Source organism: Microtus ochrogaster, linkage group LG9 (assembly GCF_000317375.1).
Source record: "Microtus ochrogaster isolate Prairie Vole_2 linkage group LG9, MicOch1.0, whole genome shotgun sequence".
NCBI classification, from domain to species: domain Eukaryota; kingdom Metazoa; phylum Chordata; class Mammalia; order Rodentia; family Cricetidae; genus Microtus; species Microtus ochrogaster.
In genome coordinates, this window is record NC_022034.1 from 27,571,509 (window position 1) to 27,577,834 (window position 6,326).

Below are 6,326 nucleotides of genomic sequence, written 5' to 3' on the forward strand. Positions count from 1 at the left end.
GGTTTCAAAGGAAATGACAGACTTTTTCTTCTTTCTTTCTTTCTTTCTTTCTTTCTTTCTTTCTTTCCTTTTCTTATCTTTCTTCTCTTTCTGTACTGTGTTTTAACATGTCTGACAAATCTGGGAAATAATGAAAGATCACAACAATTCCTAAATATTACAATTTAGGAAGCTAAAACTAGCAATTGGCAGGGGTTGGCAGTGGTGCTCATGGTTTCCTATATGCCAGGCAACTGGTCTACAACCAGCAGTGTCTGAAGCACAGGAGACATCGAGGGCCCGTGAAGTGGCTCAGCGGTGAAGTCATTTGCACTGCAAGCCTGGTGACCTGAGTTTGATTCCCACGCTCCCTCCCACCCAGGTACCAGTAACAGATGAGGAGAACTGAACCCACAAAACCTACACCATGACCTATGTGCCCACAACACACGTCATACACACACATGCACATACACGTATACAAAAATATAAAACTTTAAAGAGGAGATTAAATGTTAGCCCCAGATGTGGAATGTTTTCTAAATTTGGCAAGACAAAGCAAAGTGGAAGAAACTGTTAACTGTTGTTTGTGTTTCTGTCAGTATTGTACATTAGCCTGTCAGTGTAAGAAAATGCTGAGGTTTGAACTGTACACAACAATGACCTCACAACACTTTGAAGCTGATTCAGACCCCTCAGGAAACCTCTCCAAAGAGGCTATATACCGATAGAACGAAGAGGAGGAACGGCAGAACCCTGCTGTGGTTCAGTTTATTTTGAAGGTTGTGTTTGTATCTGGTTGTTTTTACTCATGTCTTATATTTTTGGATGTAGACTATTGTCTTTTTAGTTAAGTTCCCCCTATGGATTTTGGAAGTTATTGGGGAATTTAAAAAAAAAGAATAATTTCTTATAGATTCTAGAGCTTCTTACTCTAATTTTCAATCTATACCAAGAAAGAAAATTTACCACAGATCCTATATTTTTATTTAAAATGCACTAATTTAATGGCAATTTTAATATATATAAATGCTATAATAGAGTAAATTATTAGTATAACATTAATGTGTTTTATCAAGAATAGAAGAGGTTTTTATCAATGACTTCTAACCTGGGACAGTGTATCCTGTTTTCTAAGTTGCTTCTGCTCTGACATCTGACAGTGTATAATTCAAAAGAAAAGAATTGAAGGTTGGCTCTCCGTGGTCTCCGGCCGGTGGAGCCCTTCTTGTTTGTCTGCTTTGTGATTGGCTGCAGGGTTGCTAGGCTTGTGTTTTTGTTCTTAGAGAAAGTTACAAAGTTGAAGGTGACCTATTTGAACTGCATCCTGTGGCTTTGACTGAGGCTCTTTTCCCTGACCTCCCCCATCTTCTGAAGTTTAGAATTGTTTTTCAACCTATTCAGTTCATAAAGTTAGCAGATAGTATCTTTAACATTTTTAAGTTCTAATTGTGTGTTTGTGATGCACTGATTAAAATACTATTATTTAAATTGCTTAAATGTGTTTGGATTTGCTGACGTAAAACAAGGTCTAAGACAGAGAGGAAATAAATTTTTTTTAAAAAAAAGCTACCTATTATAAAAACTAAAGGCTATCCAGATGTCAGTAATATCCTCACTAGTAAGAATTCAGAAGGTTTTTGTTTCATTTTGTTTTGTTTTCCAGTTGAAATATACCATGAATATAAAGTAATAGAGGAAACTCTGTCTCAGAAAAACCTAAATAAATAAATAAATTGTTATTAGGTCAAATTTTTGTGATTTAGGATAAAGGATATAAATAAGCATACTGGTATTTTGTTACTGAAGGGTGGGGTTGACTTCATTCGTGTCTTTTTGAGGAGGACTAGGAAGATTGACATCTTCAGGTCAGGCCATGTGCAAGCTCTATTGGCAGGTGAGATTGTTTCTAGCATAACAAGCCGTTCAGCACAGCCGAGGTCAGAGCCTTGTCTCTTTCAGCCTCTGTTGGCATTGATGTGAACTAGATCCCCCCAGCAATGTGTCAGAAGCAGCGGAAGTCCACAGAGCAGTCCCTGAGCCTGAAGACCCGGCCCAGGCCTTGTGTGTGTAACCTGAAGAGCTACAGACTGGCTTGGGTCCTCCAAACCCGCCCTGAGTTCTAGGGAACAGACAGTGAGATGTGCCACAGTCAGAAAATGGCAGAATTCAAGTGCATTTTAAATTTATGCTCTTTTATCACGCAATGTTACCAAAATTATTTCATAAATAATGTCTAAAATTGTAACCATTTTATGAACAAATGATTTCTTTATGTTGGAATAAATACGAATTAACTACCAAGTCAGTGAGAATGATGAGAATAATTTATATTTTAAGCAGGTTGAAAATAAGTTGCAGATAGTAGTTGCAGTATTTCTGAATTTTCTTAAGTTCATGATACTGAGAAAACTGATTTACACAGATAATTAGTTATGTTTATTCATCATGTTCCGTCAAAAACATAGAACCCTTGATAAAATCAGGAATTGAGTGGAAAGAGCAGAATTCAAAGCTAAGATAAAAATGTATAGACTATGAAGTCCATTTGCTCTTCATTGTGAGCTGGGGAGGACTACAGCTAGCTACTAGAGGCTAGGTTTTACAGGCTGCTAGGTTTTCTTCCCAGCTCCTCCCTTGTTTTCTCCCTTCCTCTTTTTTCCAGAACAGATTAACAGACAAGATGACTACCCACTCAGTACCCTGCAGAGCCCAAGCTACCTGCTCTCTGTGCCTGAGAGTTCTGCCTTCTGACCCTGCATGTTTTTTCCGAGACTAAATCCATATAGTTCACATCCAGTAAATATTTGCAGTTAATGCATAACTGACTGATTATGTAATGTCAAGATTTCTATACATTGTTAAAGTAAACAACATTGACTTATGTATATAATCCTATATCAAAATACATTTTTAAAATTAAAGAAGAAAGCAATCATCTAAATACAGTTTTATTTTAGTACTTTCAATTCACAAAAAATAAGAAGAAAAAAATAGGATCTATTACTACAAAGGAAGCGCTCCTGAATTCTGTTCAAATTCGAATTCAGGTGAAAAACATAATAAAAAAAAAAACAGCATTATTTCTTTCTTCTGGGAGGATATTTTAAGAAAGTGGTTTACGGCTAGGTGGTGCTGGTGCACGCCTTTAATCTCGGCACTCGGGAGGGAGAGGCAGGCGGATCTCTGTGAGTTTGAGACTGTCCTGGTCTACAGAGCGAGTTCCAGGACAGGCTCCAAAGCTACACAGAGATACCCTGCCTCAAAAAACCAATAAATAAATTAATTAATTAATTAATGAAAAAAGAAAAGAAAAAGAAAGTGGGTTGTAACAAGGAGAAGTAAATACATCCATTTGTAGAACTCATGTGTCCTGAATTTGTCCCCACTCTTTGGGTAAAGTGGAAATAGTCTGAGGCAGCTGAGGGAGTTTTTGGTGAGCAGAATACACAGCAAAGTTCAGTGAACGGCAACTTGTTTTTAAGACTTAAGGACATGCAAGTGGTCACCACATGTCGCCCTGTGTCTTGTGCCCACACCAAGAATCTACAACTCAGTACTTTCTTGGAAAGCCGTAGACTTTAGAAGGAGGTAAATAAAGGGAAGTCTTAAAGATTAATTAATGGGCTAAGGTAGAGTGGGAATCCTTTGAATTATACACACAGAGCACAGGTAGAGGGCGCTGTTCCCCACTTATCACCAGGCATGGGGTGGAGTGGGAGAGGCACTGAATAGTGAGTACAAACAAAAGATAACTTGATTTTTACATTTTTATCCTTATTATTTTGTTTTTTAAAAAATCAAAATTATCTGTAGCATGAGTAAAGACATATACTTCATGATTGAACTAGTGATCATTAATATGTATTTAGCCCAAGCACTATACTTTAGCCAAGAATTTCCTCTATAAAAGAAATGGAACTTGAGAGTCGAGTTCCATCAGGTCCGTGGGCTCAGAATGAGTTCAAGATTGAGGTGTGAGGGCTGGAATGTGGCTCAATGGTAGAAGGCTTGCCTCCTATGTCCAAAACCAAGTAAATCATCTGTGACAACATCAATAGATTTGGTTTTAATCTCTTTTGAAAAGTTTTAAAATTTAGGTATAAATGAAGTCTAGTCCCTAAAAACTATTAAAAATTAAAGTGACACAATATATATGTATTCATAGTCTGAGGAATATTCTCTACTTGCAATGCCACGTGTTTAGTGTCTTTAGCTACCTTTGACTTGTTTCTGCTATCGGCACAACACGTCCTTTAACGCCTTTGTTAGCTCCTGGAGTTGATGTGGGATTCCCCTCTGTGTGCTGTGAATATCACTGGTTAATAAAGGAACTGCTTTGGGCCTATAGCTGAGCTATAGGGGAGCAGAGCTAGGCAGGGAAAACTAAAGGGAAGGCTGGGAGAAAGAAGGTGGAATCATAGAGAAGCCATGTAGCCCTGCCAGAGACAGACACAGGAACTTTATCCTGTAAGCCCCCGCCTTGTGACAATACACAGATTATTAGACATGGGTTAAATTAAAATGTAAAAGTTAGCCAATAAAAAGCTAGAGCTAAGGGGCCAAGCAGTGATTTAATGAACACAGTTTCTGTGTGGTTATTTCGGGGCTGAGCGGCTGGGAATCAACAAGCAGCTCCTCCTACATGGAGTCATTAAAGACCAGCTGTCAATCACCTCGTACACTCACCCTTTTCCTGACCCTCATAGTATTTCAAATCAGATCCATTCCTTTCCAGCTCAGCGATGCTGAGAAGCAGCGATATGCTGAAAGCTGTGTGTTCTGAACGCATGCTATTTAACTTCCTATCTCAACAGAGCGTCTTCCCTAGCGCTGCACCCTAGATGGCCCCGAGGATATTTAAAGCCAGGCTTGGTTACAAAATGTTCCACGCATCTCGTCAGACAATGGTATGTGCACAGGCAGGGTCTGACTTGCACTTTCCTGCCGACTTAACAGGTGACCACGCATGCCGCTGCCAGAACCTTGTCTTGCTAGTGCAAGGAAGGAAGCGGGCCCAGAAGTCCAAACAGCCTGGGAGTACCTGTGGTTTCCCAAGGAGAAGGGAAGAGGCTGAAAAACAGAGCTAAACCTGGAACAAGCTGAGCTTCCCTGCCTCTGAGGACACATGGCAGCCCCCACGTCTCCACATCGTTAACAGAACAGTGTTGAACTCATTGTTCAGGTCTCAAGTGGGCTATGGTTTTTAATGGAAACACCTCTTTAGAACTCACATCCTGTTGGCTGGGCACTAAGGTACCGGAGATGCATTCTGATCTTCACGGCTGGGCATTCTTTTGAGACAACTCAGATAATGTGTCCGTCACTCAGTGATATTGTGAACCACTTTTAAGAAGCTTGATTAGTTTCTAAGACCTTTCTCTTGTTAGAAGAGGACTCAGGCACTGTGCGGAGCGTTTAGAAGGTCTGGTGGGTGCAGTGGTCAATGGTGCAGATTTGGAGACCATGAGATCATAGACGTCTGGGGAGAAACAGTAAGAATGACAGGGATAGAGATGGGAGGGAGACCCTAGGAGGGAGACCCTGAGATGGAGACCCAGATCACGCCTGCCTCCCTCACTTTCCTGATCTCAACCCAAGGAAAAGCAAGGGAGAGCAAATGTCTTTCTTTAATCCTGCTTTCTTTTCTTGTCCTAGCACCAAGAACTTAAGCTACTACAACAGCTAAATGTTAACTTTATATTCCTTAAAACAGCTTCAAGCTGGGCAGTCCTGGCACATGCCTTTAATTCTAGCATTTGGGAGGCAGAGGCAGAGGCAGGCAGATCTCTGGGTTGAGGCCAGCCTGTCTACAGAGCTAGTTCCAGGACACCAAGGTGGTCACACAGAGAAACCCTGTCATGAGGGTAAAAAGGGGGGAGGTTCATAAAGTGACTGCTGTTTGGATGTGGAGGTTGTTTGTTTTTTAATCAGAAAGAAATGGGTCCTAATTCCAGATTGCTTTTTACTACTTGTGACCTTGGACAAGTCACTCACTGTTCACTGGGTTTCTATTTCACAACTTCAGACAATAGGGTGTGTGATTTGTTTCTGCTCTTTTACTCTTTTTGGCTTTTTGGGAGGCCTGCCACCCAGTTCCCAAATAAATCACACACGGAGGCTTAGTCTTAGTTATGAATACCTGGCCTTAGCTTGGCTTGTTTCTTGCCAGCTTTTTTTAAATTATCCCTTCTATCTTTGGCCTCACGGCTTTTATCTTTCTCTATTCCTGTATACCTTTTCTTTCCTTCGTGCTGTGTCTGGCTGTGTAGCTGGACGGCTGGCCCCTGAAGTCCTCCTTCCTCCCTCGTTCCTAGGGCCTTCTCCCAGATTTCTCCTCACAGTCT